This window comes from Uloborus diversus, chromosome 1 (genome assembly GCF_026930045.1).
Source record: "Uloborus diversus isolate 005 chromosome 1, Udiv.v.3.1, whole genome shotgun sequence".
In the NCBI taxonomy this organism is placed as follows: domain Eukaryota; kingdom Metazoa; phylum Arthropoda; class Arachnida; order Araneae; family Uloboridae; genus Uloborus; species Uloborus diversus.
The window spans coordinates 18,629,210-18,646,869 of record NC_072731.1 but is presented as its reverse complement, the minus strand read 5'-3'; positions in this window follow the sequence as shown (position 1 = coordinate 18,646,869).

The following is a 17,660-nucleotide window of genomic DNA, read 5'->3' as shown; positions in this document are numbered from 1 at the left end:
GGAACCACGAAGTAGTCGGGCTAGTAACAAATTTGCTTAAAAGAACCGCTTAGGTTAAACCGTGAAAAATGAGACAAAGTTTCAGAGACTTACTGGAAGGCTTTGATGAATGTAACAGTCGAATCCATGAGACATAAGCACATTTCGCGACACTGTTACGAAACGTATTTAGTCTCAAGACAAGCCCCTTCACCCTTTAAAATCCGGTAGCTCACTCTTTGTCGCGTCGAAGATGAATTTGCGATCAATGTCTGGTTGACACGAGTATTCAGAAGGAAGGTAGTACCTATCCTTTTTTTTTTTTTTTCCAAGATCGTGAAGTAGCAATAGTGAGATTAGCAGTAGCTGGGAATTGAAACGAAAGGTTCACCCCTCTTCGGAAGGAACTAAAAAAAAAAGATAATAATGATTTTGTAAGTGCGAGTTGCAAAAAATATTGCAGACACTTGTTTCAGGATTACAATGAAACTAGTCTGTGAATGTGTGATACATGTAGAGATGAAAACAGTCCGAAAAAAACCCGGAAAATTTCGGAAAGAAACAGAAAAAAAAACGTGTTTTTCCGAAGGAGTTGATTTCTGATTCGGAAAAATTGAAAAGTTGAATTTTTTTGAACTTTTTAAGAAGTTTTAACTGAAATTTTCAGCAAAAAGTAATAAAATTTGTAGATCTCTCCTTTAAATACTGATGCTATTTTCTTCTCCCTCCACTTCCTTCCTCTATGTTAAAATACTGTCTAACTTTAATAATACAAGTTGTATGATAATAAAATTTGCATATATAGATCAAAAATCATTTAATACTTTTTGCCCAAAAAATGAAATGTTTTCCACAAAATTATCTCAATAATATCAAATATATATTTATTTATTTATTAGAGTGTCCTAAAAAAATGAAAGTCGGTTTTTCAAGTCACACAGCCTTATTTTTCCTTTTAAATCAAAACAACTGCAAAAAAATTTCATATAATTTAAACAAACCAGCCCTGTGTACTAGGCCGAATAAGATTTTTTTTTTTTAGGATGTTCGAAATTTCATGTTGATAAAAAAAAATTGCCTCTTTAGCCCCATATGTATCACAAAAATACTTATCCAAATTAAAAAATATTTAGGTGACAATCAGGAGGCCTGAAATTTGTAACTTTCTTCAAAAAATTGATTTTTTTTTTAATTTGCCTTTTAAAAAATGACACATACATTTAAAAAATAAAATATCGACTATATTGTTTATATTTTTTATCTTGATAACTTCTTAAAATTTACCTTACATTTTTAAAAATATATAGAGAAATTAATTCAATGTTTTGAAGAAAATTACAAATTTTAGGCCTGCTCGACACTTAAATATTTTTTTATTTTGATAAATACTTTTCTGGTACATGTGTGGCTAGAAGCAACGTTTTATAAACGTGAAGTTTCAAACTTACAAAAAAATATTTTTTCGATTCGGTATAGTACACAGTGTTGGTTCACACTTTCGGGCGCATGTCAGCACGGGTCGCCATTGTTCAAACTGTATGAAACTTCTTTTCCTTTTTTTTTTTGACCTAAAAAGAAAAATATAAGAGGGTGTGCGACTTGAAAAATCGACTTTCGTTTTGGGGGGGGGGGGGAGAGACACCTTACTATCTATTTTATTACTAACTTTAACATTCCATTGAGCAAAACACACCTAACTTTAACATATAACAGAACAAAATTTAATAGCAGTAAATTAAACACCACTTTAAAAAAAATTCTGCATGTTCTGCCGTGCTAAGAACAGAAGTGGAAACTGCTGTTGTGCTCAAACTGAGATAGTGCGTTTCAAAGTTTGGCTCTTCCATATATTTGATTCGATGTCTTTTTTTTTTGTTTTTTTTTTTTTTTGAAAAATAGTTCCCGATAAAACGACCGTAAACATTTCATTTATTAAGCAAAATGCGAAACAAAGAACAACTTGATTACATTACATTAACTCAATTTTGTTCAAAAGTGCAGGTATGACTACATTTGCTTACCATGGCCGTATAGTTAAGTGAAACTCCTGCGTGAGTTTCGGTTCAGCTTTAGAAACCATTACGCAGTTTTGGTTTGGGGTTTCTGCTGGAAAGATGTAGAGAAAAAAATTTGGTTTTGATTTGAATTTAGACTGGATTGGAAAAAATCAAAACTCAAAAGCTTTCATTTTCAGACAGTAAAGTTACATTGCAAGGGAGGGAAGTCATACTTCTTTTTCTTTCAAACAATAACAATCATTCTATTCAGTAAGTTACCGCCCTGCAGTCCTCGGCTGGAATTGACTGAGCTGACGGTGTATTTCATGAATAGCAATCATGTTTGAATGTCCGTGATTGTTGTTAGTATTTCAAGTTTCAAAGGCAATCTAAAATAGAAAACCTAATTATTACCCAATATTATTGGTTGAACCACGATTTGGCTTATTTCTTGTGTTTAACCAAGAAAGCTCTCGGTTATAAAACAAAACGGTTTTTTTTTTCTAATGAAGCTTTCTTTTATGTGTGTTTTTGTCAAGCAGAAAAAGAAGATGCCTGGATTGGATATGTTTTTTAATGCTTAACCCTTTATATCTTCCAAGAAAATTAAGAGAAACCCAAATTTTGTTCATAAAAAATCAAATTTTCCTTTCTTTCTAATTTTTCCAGAAAAAACCGGTTTTTTCCACCACTTCAAACTTTTTGGAAATTTTACATCTCTAGATACATGTGAGCTAGAAGGTTTGGGATAAAAATTAGCTGAAGAAGACAAACAGGAAAACAAGTACGTGGTGGAAAAAATCTCATAAAATTGTTTTTAAACTTAGGACGTAAGTCAAGGTATCGAACAATCACAAATTGTTTACTATCCTCACTTAACCAAAGTTGATGTTGCTCTGATTTTTTAGATTACCATGACGACAGTTGTTTTAATATTTATTTAGAGTGCGGACGTTTCGTCGTCATAGTTACAAGTCGTCTGCGGTTTTATTTTATTATTGTTTTCAGGACTTATATATAACTCAGGCAAACTACATCAAGAAAGGGGGTTTTTATGTAAAATTATGTTTTTTACAGAAAAACAAAAACACATATAAAATGAACTTAAACAGCAAAACTTCATCTAAACACGAAATTCCCGAATACTGATTCCCATCATTTTCAATTTATGATAAATTAAAATACATACGTTATACGCTGTAAATCATCTTTATGCTAAGTTTACTGGTGGATATCGATCATAAAATCTTTGTCTTTATTATCCGATCCTAATCACCTTTACAAATTTACACTACTTTAAAATTGATTTTAACATACACACAAGAGATTTTCATAGCACTAAGAGAGGAAATAACACTCAAGACACCTGCGTGGGATTTTTTCACCGCTCGGTCACGAAGTCCCGTCTTCTTTACGCTAATAACAGTTAACGAGTTTAGCGTCAATGCTGACTTTCAAGCATCCGCTTTGAATGGTGTCGTTTCCAAAATTTTAAAAGTATTTTTTTCTGAAAGAGCATGCTTAGAAACATAGGATCTGACCATTTTAAAAATAATTTGTTTAAGTTTAATATTTTTAAAAAATAACTTAAATCGGTGATTTTTCATTGTTTACATTTCTTGCAGATGACATCACAAATGATGACATTCACAGTGCAAAATATTTAATTTGCATCTTTACTCACGTGCATTGGCAACTACATGGTTGGTAGCAAGCGTAGAGCGCAATTTTAATTCGCTGCTTGATTATCATAACGTGGAAACGTTGTAAAAAGATGCGACAAAATGCATCATTTGCGACGTCATAAAGCCACGCCTTGTTTGAAAAATCGGACATTTAAAAAAAAAAAACTGTTGGGAAAATGAAAGTATTTTCTGGGTCCATGTTATTTTTTTCGCTCATTCTATCCATTTCAATGACTAAAAGTAGTACTTTTGACTGAAGGAAACCAACACATTCTATCTATTTTTAAAAGTAATTTTGACTTCAGATGGGACTTTACACTAAGTATAGTGCAAGGTTCCTCCAGCAATTTTTAAACAAATGATACGACTTACTGGAGAAATACACACATTTATACTGATAGTCTTATTCTATTTTTCGACTGTGAGGATCCTATCGTAATTCGTTGCTACGAAAAACATAATTTGAATTCAAGTCTTGAAAATTCAAAAGAATGCTGCATGTGGGATGTTTTTTGCAAAGTTTCAGAAGCCCAAAATCTACTCTGCATCCTAAGCACAAAAGTAATATCTGCAGTTGGGCTCGAACTGAGAAATATCTTTTTAAAGTTTTACGCCTCCGTATATTTATATCCGATGCCAGGTTTTCAGAAATTAAAAAAATATATATTTATCATTCTTAAATGCCCATGAAAACGTTTTATTCAGATAAAATATGTTACAAAGAGCAACCTGGTGACAATAAGGCAATTTTGCTAAAACGCGCAGATACGACTCCTAAGCATGCTTAAATTTAGCTTTGAAATTATTTTTTAAAACTTTCTTAACATTTAATTTCATAAATAACATTATTCCTTTTTATTTTTTCAACTATTGATTTGCTTGTCCTACCAATAAACGACAGATCAAGTATAATAAATCTTATCCTCATATATATAATAGCGAATATCACTGATTAAGTAACACTCTGACGTACCCAACAATGAAACTCGCGGCATAGCATGATAATTTATAATATTTTCTGGCAAAGTTTGACCTGCAGGAAAATGCTTTACTTTCACAAGGCTAAACTGGATCAGGTATTTTAAGGGGTCTAAGGACCCTTAACCTTCAAATTTTTTTATTTTCCGGAAAAAACATATGTTATGCCTAATATAATTCTGAACAATTTGATGCCTTATTTATTACCATACACAAAAAACTTTTCAAGTTTTCGTAAAAATGTGTAAACTTTTCGCCTAGAGATTTATGTTAACAGCAGCTGTTTAAGCCTCTTTTTCTCAGATGCTGGTTTCTCGTTTTGCGCGCGCGATATCTCAGAAAGTTTCTAATGTATTCCTGTAAAACTTTTCATGCAGGTTTGTTTAATTTATGTTTATGATCTGAAGTTAAATTCGTATTAAAAATAAAAGTTAATATTAAAAAAAAAAAAAATTCACCCAAAATTTTAAAACATTTTGATAATAACTTATAAATATTCACAATAAAAAGAAATAGTTAAAAAAAAATAAGTCTAGGTTCAGACCATAAAAATCACCGAGACAAACATGCATTAAGCGTTTTACGGAAACATATAAGAAATTTTCTGAGATATCAGGCACGCAAAACGAAAAAACGGAGAAAAAGGAACCTGGTAAAAAGAGGCTTAAACAGCTGCTGTTAACTTAAAAGTTTTTACGGGGAAAGTTTACTCATTTTTTCGGTAACTTGAAAAGTTTTTGCGTATGGTAATAAATAAGGTATCAAATTGTCCAGCATTAAATTATGCATAACATATATTTTTTCCAGAAACTCAAAAATTTTGAAGGTTAAGGGACCCCTTAACTGTTTTACTAGTAAGACTCAGTTTAGAAGAACGGAAAAACGAAAAAGTATACTGTAGTTTAGGTTTAATCCATCGGAGTTAGGGTTAAAATTTCATCTATCAAAATATCACCCAACGGGCAATTGCTTCATTCAAATGTAGAAGCAATTTTCACCCGTCATATCTTGATGGGCAATTTTCTAGTTATAACAAGAAGTATTTGGTAAAAAAAAAAAAAAATTTACACTGATGACATAACTTGAATCAAAGCGATTCTCGAAAACCTGGATTATTTAAAAAGTTTCAAAAGCCCACAATCCACAAATCTATGTTTGCTTAAGTTCAGCCTTGAAATAAATTTGTTCAGTATAGTTTTGACAAAATATACTTTGTAGTAACTATTATACATTTTTAGTTTTCGCAACGATGAAAAAGCTTGTCCCGCCAACCAAATGGCGGAGCAGGTGTAGTAAAAATTTATCTCTACGTAGTAGAGGAGATTGGGGATACTTGATCGTTAGGAGTACTTGATCCAATAGAAAAAAATGCACCAAAATTATTAATTACAGATTTGAAACCTGACAATTATAATTAAGTTGTACATGTACATAAAAACTGGCAACATTTGGTTTTTCAGCCATTTTGTTTTAGCTCAAGAAATGATCGTCTGAATGTGTCAAAGGAAACCTTTTTTTAGGAAAGCATTCCGAAGTTTACATTATCCGTTAAATAAAACTTTTAAAAAATTCCGAAGTGTAATGTTAAAGTACTAACCGTCTTTAATAATTAGACATATTTTTAGTAAATTGATAATGATTATTAATAATAGAACAAGTATGTTTGTAAAACTCGCGCATTCGGGTTACTTGATCCCTTCGTTTAGAGGGATACATGATCCCACTGATCAAGTATCCATATGACAATATAAACACAATGAAAACAATATAAATTTTGTTTACTTAAATGACATTGACTTTAAACATTCAAAACCATGTTAACCTAATAAAATTTATCATAGTTTGAGTGATAGATTGAAACAATCACTACAGTAAATATGCTAAACAATTAAAATATCAGTTCGCACTTGTAACCCACGTAACACCTCAAACATCTAAACATAAACTAACTCTACTGATAAATTATGTTCTGATCAGCCAAATGAGCTTGAACAAGTTGAAAGAGATGTCAAATCTTTGTTTACAAGAAAAAAAAAATGATTTTGCTATAGTTAGATTTACAACAAAAAGTGAGTTGCCGATTATGTGAACCCATTAGCGGATAGAATGCAAAGTTGGATTGCTAGAGTTTGAAATAAGTTTTCTGAAGCGAAAAGGTAATATGCTTAATCAATCTATTTTTCCCCAAAAAATTGACAAAATATGTTAGGCTGCACACATCCAGTTGGTTTGAGCGGAACTTTAAGAACTATAACAATGTTTGCATTTGACTTTTCATATTGACAACATATAAACTAGACTTTCTTTTTTATAAGTACACTGATGCTTACGTTTTTCTTTCATCTTCTTAAAAATTAATTCAATTGATGAAACTCTTAATTTTTTATTGTTGCAAGACAAGAGGCAAATAAGATTATTTTCGTGCTTGTCATCCTTTTTTTTTTAATTTGCCGTAATTTTAGCTTCATTACGCTACTTAAACGAAATGTTAGTTTTATTTATAAAATATAGTATTTTTTGTTCACAACTGTATTGGATAATACGTAACTGATAAAAAGCATTATAAGTTTATGAAAGTTGTGTACATTTTTTTTACAAATATCTAGTGAAATTTGAAATTATGTTATTTTGTGTTCACATTGTTATAATCTAATAAAGAAAATTTGAAATGGTGCTATGTTTTAGAAACATTATGTAGAAACCAAAAATCCATAAATAAATTGCCGACCTAATATAAAGTCTATGTAGTTTCTCAGTGGGATCAAGTATCCCCTATGAAGGGATCATGTATCCCTTGATGTGAGGATACATGATCCCCTTATGAAACTTTTGAAAAAAGTTATTTTGTCCAAACTATCTGTTTAATTTCAAGTGAAAAAAATACTGTCAGATAGGAAAAAATTAACTTTGTTCACGTACTTTTTTCTAAAAAAATTGATAATTTGCAGAAGAGAAAAAAATTGAAAACTAAAGTGTGCATCAAGTATCCCCAGTCCCCCCTATAAAATGAAGTCTCCAAAAAGCGTCTTTTGTGTGAATGCGCAAAACTCGAGAACTACCCGGCAGATTTGGCTGAAATTTTCACAGCATCTTTCTTTCAGCACCGGAAATATTTGCAGATCAGTTCAAAAAAAAAAATCGATGATTAGTTCCTTTTTTAGTTTAATTTAGGCCCAATTTTCACATAAATTCCCAAATATGGAAGTGAAAAATTGCTCGCACATATTAATATTACGTATCGTTGGAAAGGGAAGAATTTTCCGCTTTCTGTGCAGTTTGTTTCAATGCTCTACCTTAAATACGGAGGGAGTTATTTGCGTTTATAGCTTGAATTGTTTTAGGCTTAGCTGAAATTAAGGCACTTTTGTTTCATTAAACCTATCAATAAAAAGTGGGAAAGAACTATCCCACAGTTTTCTTTTTGACACCATTGGAAAAAGCGATATTTTTTACACCAGATTCATCTCGACCTCTGGTCGAAAACTAAGCTTCTATCTCAAAAAGAAAAAAGTTACAAGCTTTTTTAAATTAAGTTCAAAAAATCTCATTTCCATTCAAATTGTTAACCATTTTCTTTCGCACTTAAATTCCTTAAACTTATTTTATTTTGTGTCTTCATGTCACTTGACACAATTTTTATTTTCAAGGTGGACCGGGCAAAGCCAGGCAACGCAGCTAGTCTTACATAATTAAAAACTGAGCGTATGTATGTATCTATGTATCTATGACCGAGTTACTTCTCCTGAACGCCAGTGAACTGACTATCAAATCAGGTATCGATAGATTCTTAATTTTCCAATCTTTATGTTTGGCTATTCAACATAATCATCCGATAATAATTATAACGGAGATATCAATTAAACACTATTAATTATGGTACTTAGATTTCGACATAAAGCCCCTATTGTACGAAGGCTTTTCTCCCTTCAAATTATTATTCAGTGCTTCATCTGAACTTTACGTAACAATGTTTTTATTAAAATTTGCAGTGTGAAGAAAATCATTGAGAAGAAAGATCAGTTGCCATTTTTTTTCTTTAAATATGGCCAAATGAAATTCTGGCTTTTGTTTTGAAGCTTTTCCTCTAATCGGAGGATTTAAAATGTTTCCTTTTTGGTTATTTTTTCGCAGTCTGTCGCAAAATTTTACTGATATTTTATTTTTTTTCTTTCTTTCTTTTTTTTTTTTTTTTTTTTGTCCAAGCCTAATTGTTGAACACGCGTCACTTGACGTAACTTTTATTTTCGAGGTAGTCTGTGCAAAGCCAGGCGACGCAATTAGTACAAAATATAAAAAATGTTTTTTTAATTCTAAAGACTATTTCTATAAGTTTTGTTGACATTAAAACGTATGTAATAAAATAAGTATACGATTTCTTGATTACAACACTCAAAGCTTGCAGTTGATCTTAGTATCTTTATATTAGGGTTAATTCTGAAGCATCCAATAAATTTCAATTGAAATATGAGAGAAGTAATGATGTCATGGGGAGGTAAAGCGTAGTATCTACAGAAGCGAGGTTTTTGAGGTACTTGAAGAAACGCGTTTTTTATTACAGTTTAACAAGTAAGAAAGGTTGAAATTGAACGGGTTTTTTGGGGGGAGAGAAACCACATAAGCAAACTTGCACGATTAAGTTAAAATACAATAGATGACCGAAATTGTTGGGGGGAGGAAAATTGAAATGGACAAATATCGTGTGACGCAGTCATTGAAGCTTTTGAATCAATCAATGCAAAAGCAACTTAAACAATTAGTTTTCAGCAATTTTCTACTTAAATAAAAGGTAACTACAAAACAAAAAGGCATAAAGTATTACTTGGGGGGTCATTTGCATTTAAATCTTTTTGTTTGGAGAATTAAAAGCTTAACATATGTTTTGATCCTTTTACCTTTCAGCTCTTCCCATGGCTCAACATTTTCATTTTCTCCCCATGATCCTATAGAAAGTTAAACATATTTCGTCAAGTATTAATTTCAAATCGGAGAAATGTCAGTAGTTCTTAAGCTGAAAAGGTTTAAAGAAGCAGAAATAGCGACCAGTGATTATGTGCCACGGTCTCCATGAGGCAAACACCTTTGGTGAAAATGCGATGTTTACTTGGTGATGATTATTTGTACCGTCATCTGTTCGTGACCGGATCTTGATTTGTTTCAATCGTCTCTTTCACCTTGACAGATTTAGGTCCACTAAGTCCCGATGATACCTCCGGACCCAAGCCCGAAGCTGAGAACAACATCCCTAATACCTTTGCAGGGAGCATTAACGTAAGTTGTCGTAAGGTTAAGTTGACGTAATCGTATTGTGAGCGTAGGTCTGCTTCCCCAGACGTGAAATCTGGTTTGAGCCAAAAAAAAAAATGTTGTTTTCCGAGAAACACATATCGTATGCTACAAGCAGCAAAGAATCAGATTAATGTATGATAAAAAAAATCTTTCATGGATAAAGTAGTAAAAGGTGTTGCCAGGTTAGAATTGATAAGAATGCTGCTGACCTTTTGCTTCTGCTTTTCGTGAAGAGTGTCTCTGGAAAAGGCAAAGTACTTTAAGTACTTTGTCTTTTACACGTGCATACACTTTCTCAAGTTCAATGAAGAAATGAACGGTAGTTTACGTGTTATTAAGTAAAAAGGTGATGTCAGTATAAAACTTTTGAGAACCTTATTGAATTTTCACTTTTGTTTCTGGTGATCAACGGACTTAAGGTACAAGCACACTCTCTAATTTTGTAATTCCGCGTGTTTCGCTTCGATATAACTACAATGAAAATGTGGTGGTAACTTTTATCACACTTGAAGCGTTAAACTGTTGTATTTGTTGTTACAAAGGTGTAGGAATTAGTTGAATTCAAATTAAGAGAAAAGACAAAAACTGTGGGATAGACAAGTTTTGTAAAGATAATTTTCCACGCTTTTAGTCACCTATCCATCGGTACATTTTATGGTTAACTTTTTACTAAACATGTCTTTTACTTCTTTAGAGTGCAATTACTTTAGATTTCTACATCAGATTTCAGCAGTTTTTATTCAATGATCTATTTATTTATTTATAAGGGATCTTATGGAGAATAAGAAATTGAATTTAAAACAATAATAATGATTAAGTAAAAAAAGGTAATAATAACAATAATGATTATAATAATGCTAATATTAAAACAATAATGATAGTAATAATAATGCTAATAATAATAATAATAATAATAATAATAATAATAATAATAATAATAGCAAAAAAGAGGATGACGGTTATGATAATAATATTGGTAATAATAATAACAATAATGATTATAATAATGCTAATATTAAAACAATAATGATAGTAATAATAATGCTAATAATAATAATAATAATAATAATAATAATAGCAAAAAAGAGGATGACGGTTATGATAATAATATTGGTAATAATAATAACAATAACAACAACAACAATAATAATAATAATACATTTAAAAAAATAATAATAATAATAAAAGTGAAGAAGATGATGATTAGGATGGTAATAATAATAATAATAATAGCAAAAAAGAGGATGACGATTATGATAATAATAATAATAATAATAACAATAATAATAATATTAACAATAATAATAATAATAATAATAATAATAATAGTAATAATAATAATAATAGCAAAAAAGAGGATGACGGTTATGATAATAATATTGGTAATAATAATAACAATAACAACAACAACAATAATAATAATAAATTAAAAAAAATAATAATAATAATAAAGGTGAAGAAGATGATGATTAGGATGGTAATAATAATAATAATAATAGCAAAAAAGAGGATGACGATTATGATAATAATAATAATAATAATAACAATAACAATAATAATAATATTAACAATATTATTAATAATAATAATAATAATAATAATAATAATAATAATAATAATAATAATAATAATAATAATAATAATAATAATAATAATAATATGATCAATATTATCAATATTATAAAGAGAGAGGGCGGATTTTTGTGTGTTTATATGTTCGAGGTAATCTCCGGAATCACTGCACCTATTTGAAAAAATTCTTCACTATATGTGAAAGGATTTTTATCCTCAACTATGCCAATAATCAAAAATGGGGCTAAGAAAAAAAAGTAGCTTTACCACGAGTAACTTGTATGTTTTGAAACACAAAACAGTTGCAAACCGTTAACATTTAACTCGTTCTAATCAAATTAGCACACAAACAAATCCTAGAGGGGAACAAGAATTAAGTTTTAGTGCCAAATGTTTAAAGTTTTAGACACGAATATCCTTATATATTATTTCTGTAGCCGGTTTTTGGTTTCTACGCGAGATTTTCCTCAATTCTTGATCGATTTCTTTGGTATACACCTTATTTTAAAGCTAATCGTGCAGGCTACTGACGAAAAATAGACCCACGGTCTAAAAATTGTTTTTGAGGGCAAAAAAACCTCTTTTAAAGAACCAAAATGAGGTTTTCTGTTAAATTTATAACTTTAACTTGCACTGTGCCCGACAGAGCTGAATAGCTTGATCGGCAGAGCGTTCGACTGGTAACCGGAAGAATGCGTGTTCGGGCCCACGTCCGGACAATCTGCATCAAAAAAATTAGAAGAATATCGGGCATTACAAGAACACTTAATAAACTTAAATAACGTATTTGAGGGACTAGAATAAATGAGATGGGAACGCTCCTTGCTGTTATGAAAACTTGATTCAACAAACATGAAGCTAAATTGATTCTCAATGGTAAGGTTTTTTTTTTCGCTCTTTTAAAAAGCCTTGGCTCCGGTAAGAAAATTAAAGCATAATGTTAGCGAAAATATAAGTATCCGGTTTAAGATTTCAGACTACAATGGAGTTGGTTTTTGTTCAGAAAAATATTATAAATCGTATACTGAAATATTGATTTTTCCAATGAGTTTTTGACTCTTTGTACAAATAAAAAAATTACTACATCAATTCGAAGGGTAATATATATTTTTCTTCTTTTTGCAAAAAAAAAGAAAAAAACAAAAACAAATACCTTATCTCATTTTTACTACATTCGAAAAGTTACGCTTAAAAAAGCACTTAGTTCAAATTATTTTATATTTTAACCGTTCTGTTAAACGATGAACACGTGCTGCCATCTAAGCTATAACGGTTCAAGCAGCCTGCGATAACAAATTGTAAAAATTTTCAAAAATAAAAACACTTCTCTTCAATATCTTATCTTATATATTATTTCTGTGGATTATATTTCTGTCAGTATGCGAGATCTTGCTTATCTCTTGAAGAACCCCCCCCCCCATTTTAAAACTTATCAGGATCGCTAATGACAAAAATAGACTTACGGTCTAAAAATCAAATTTTCGGAAACCCCCCTTGCTGTTGCACAACCTTGATGCAATCTGTAGTTCTTATGCAGATATTTTTAAAGCAAAGTTCTAATACAATTTTCCAATTTTTTTGCGTCGCTTTCGAAAAGGAAAAAAAAAATTAACTTGTGTGTGTGAGTGTGTGTTTTTATTAAAGCTTAAAAGCACTGGACTGTGTTGTTCATTTAAATTGATGTGTTTTTTTTTTTTTTGGTAGAGCGTTCGGCTATAAACTATCTGAACTTCAGGCAAGCCCGGTCTGTCCGACATAATAGCAATTTTAGATTAGTATTACGCATTACATGTATTCATAACATACAACAGATAACACACGTAATAAAATAAATGCAATGGGAATGCTACCTGGTGTTTCGACTCCTTTATGCAGGCTACAGTTATCATTCAGTTAAGATGACTGTTAATCGAAAGGTTTTCTTCCATTTAAAAAAAAAAGCTTTGACTCCGTCCAGACCACTAAGCATAATGTAAGCATAAAAAGAGTATTAGATTTACCTCAAGGGAAACCTTTTTGTGCAGAAAAACACTTTCATTGTATGCTGAAATGTTTATGTTTCCAATATCAGTTTTCTACCTTTTGTACAAATGAGAAAATACTACGTCAAATTGAAATTACGAGTTTCATCCAGTAAACCTTTAATTATTTATTCGAATACGATATAAAACATTAAAATTATTATCAACTTCATTAGTAAGAAATCATTTTCTACACCTCTGATTTCGGCTGAAAAAAAGAAACATTTTGTCTACGTTCGAAAAATTACACTTAAAAAATGGACTCAGTTCAACTGGTTTTGGTTTTGAATTTTAACTGTTCGATTAAAAGATAAACATGTTTAAGCCGTAACGGTTAAAGCAGCCTGCTATGGGAAATTCTTCAAAATTCAAAAATAAAAACACTTATTTTCAATCTAATTTATTACTTCTCTATAATGTTTGTTTCAATTGCTACATGAGATCTTCCTCATTCTTAATAATCTCTTCTCAAATACAATCCTGCTCATGTGTGACTAATCACACATGAGCAGGATTGTATTTGCCACAACCCGTTTTTTCACATGCACAATTACTGCTTCTTCACGAGTCACTCAGCCACACTTTTAATGATATTTATGTTTGCATTGAAAATACGTACCGCCAAAAGGTGAGCGATGATAGAATTATCACAACGTTGTATTTAACGAGGTTTTGTTAGTGATGTCTTCAAATTACATGCCTTCTCTTCTGCGCTTACTTTTTTCCGTTTACTTTTTTCTGTTTTTCTTCATAATATTTTTTCTTTGAAATTTTTAAGGAGCGAAATGCCTTATGAAACGATTCAAAGTACAGTGCGGAGTTCCGCACGGGTCGACTAGTATATGTATAATAAAGGTGAAAAATATTGAAAATACCACACCAGAAACCCATAGATGCGCAACGCAACAAAACTAAAAAATGATATTGCACGTAAATATAAAATAAGCATGTCAAATTCCAAATAATAAACAAATTATATAAAAATAATGATGATAAAAAGGAAAATTGCAAATAGCTATTAAATAGGAAAAGATCAAGTATGAATCCAGAGCTCATCAGCTGTGGAGGATTGATAAAATATGGTCAAATGACCAAAATTTTTTAACTATGAACGCATGATAAGTTATACACGTGAAAAACGGACGACTGGCATGTTTCTAGAGTGATCTCTTTGGATATGGATTTGTTTTCTACTTTTACGTTGATAACTGGAAAGAATTCTATCATGTTGAACATCGGAATGGTTTTTTTATAATTGGATCTCAAGGTAAGATAATTTTGTTATTGGCAGGTACTGTCCCGTTGATGGCTAATTATCGGAACTTTTTTTCCTAATTAGTCGAGGCGAAACCCCCTGCTTTTAGTTTTAGGTTTGAGCTGTTATTTATTGTTTATAGTTTAGCATGGGGTGCTTTGCCCAATGTTACTCTATATTGCATGTACTGGAGCTTAAATATTCTCTTTTAGTTAAAAAATTTTGGTCTTTTGACCATATTTTATGAATTCTCCACGGCTGATAAGCTCTGGATTCATACTTTATCTTTTCCTATTTAATAGCTATTTGCAATTTTCCTTTTTATCATCATTATTTTTATATAATTTGTTTATTATTTGGAATTTGACATGCTTATTTTATATATATATATATATATATATATATATATATATATATATATATATATATATATAATATATATACATGTATTCTCTTAGTATGAAGCATTTATATGAAAAAAAAGAGAAATTTCGGGATGGTAACATTATTCTATTTCTGAAACACATTTATACTAAAAAGAATAAAATAACAGAATTTTTAAAAAATAAACACTTTTCATGATGCACTCAAAGGGACAAAATAACTTTTCTGGGTCAGAAAGAACAATTTAAATATTCCTGTAGTTTTCGAAACTTTCAAGAAAATGACAGCACAAACGAAGAAAAGTGAGGTTTTAGTCATTTCAAATCACAGAAAAATATGCATGTTACAGCTCTTAAATTTATGACTGAAAGTTAGATAATAATAAGAAATTCTCTACTGACTTGAGCTGTACTTTTCCTCGTTTGTGAAGTCATTTTCTTGGAATAATTGAAAACTGCAGGAATACTTAAATACTGTCCTTTATGACCAGGAAAAGTTATTTTGTCCTTTTGAGTGCATTATGAAAAGTGCTTAGTATTCTTTAAAAACATCTGTTGTTATATTTAAAAGAGCAATGTGTAAGACAATTTTTTATTTTTTGTTTCTATTAAAAAATTTGTCTCAATGCAACAATTAACTATGTTTATTGAGGACTAGTTGTACCCGCACCGCTCTGCTCGTGCTATAAAGTTAAATAAAAAGCTCTTAGAGCAAATGTAAATTTCCCCTTCCACTCCGAAATAAGAAGAAATATTGTTTCATTAATTAAAATGTGCACACATTATTTTCCCTATTGTAACTAAAATAGCAGCGCTGTGAATCGCTATAAAATAACATACTTTAAGAAATTGAAATGAAAAATAAGAAACAAGCGAAGCTGAAAGACGTAACCATGGTAGCAAAAAATAAAACGTCAATAACTTGAACGCAGAACAGATATTTAACTTCATTTAAAACGACTTTTTTTTTAAGTTGATATATAGAAACTTGGTTCTTCGGCCATAGGTCTGGTTAGCTCTGAAGTAAAAAAAAAAAAGGACGGTCTTTGCAATTGTGTCAAAAAGAAAACTTTGGGGCAATTTGTTCACTTTTTATTGAAATTTTTAATGAAGAAAGTAATGCTTTGAAATCAAGCTAAGCCTAAAAAAAAATTGAGTTAAAAACGCAAATAACTCAACTAAATTTCAAAATTCTTTTCAACTGGTCTCCAAATTTTCCGTTGCTAAAAAAAAAACAAACAGTGAAAATTTTAGCAAAATCGGCTGGGTAGTTTTGCGCGTTCAAACATTGAATGTTTATTGAAGACTTCATTTTATGTTGTGTACATATTCATTTAAAATCACTTTCATTTTATGCTGGGTACATATACGTTAAAAATCACTTTAGTAACACGTTTAAATCTAATAAAAATAACGATGAATCAATATTTTGACTGATCTTGGTTACATTGCGGTTTCGGATATATTGCGCTTTATTGTTGACTCCCGGCAATCGCGATGTAACTGTCTTTTGTCTTTTGATTGGATAATGATGTCTTTCTTAGAAATCGACAATGAGTGTTTTTCTGCAATACTAGTATTCTTGGAATGCAGCTTTCGACATGAATGTCTTTTCTGGCGTAAATCGTTACGAGGCAATTGGGGGCGCGAGGAAGAGGGTAGTCGCCCACTCTGTACGCGGTCTATGTTTGTTTAGTACTGGATAGAAATAGATATTAGAACATGTTCTATTCAGGTTGAGCGTTATGCATAGAAGTAAGAAGCTTTTCAGGCTTTCGGAGAAGATGCTTTTTACTTAACTGTTGCCATTTGCTATAATTTTGATGCGGATCCAGTAAGTGAAATACTTATAAAAAAGTTATAGGAAATTTAAGCAAAATTCTCTATAATTCTGACAAAATTCGTCCCTTTTTCTCTATTTCAATGGCTTAGCTTTCATCATTGAGCCAAAATAAATAAATCAACATTTCAAGCAGTAAGAAGAAGCAAAATTTTCCAAGAGTTTTGCTTGAGCATTTCAAAAGAAGTGGCTATACTTGCATGTATTTTGTTTAAAACGTTACAGATCGGATAGAAATGTCTTAGTTGATGCAAGAGACGAAAAGCTGAAATGCACAAACAGATGAATTTAACGCAAACATATAAATTTATTTCAGTAACTCTTTTCATCGTCTTTCTATTGATTATTTATTTAAACAATGTGTTTTTTATTGTTTAGAAAGCTCCTTATTGTATTTGATATACACTAAATTTTACCTATTTTTGTTCTACGTTTTGTACGAAAATATCCTTTTTACTTCCTTTTTCATACTAAAGAAAGCATTGAAATCGTTAAAGAAAATTCCCCTAACTTCGGCCTAAATTTTCATTTTACTCACCCTCGAATGATTATTGTGTGTGTGTGTTTCCCCGACCCGTCCGCATGTGGTTATGTACCGAAGAAAATATGGACAAACGAGATGTCCATTTTGACGATCCTAGAGTTAATTATCAAGAGTTTTCTC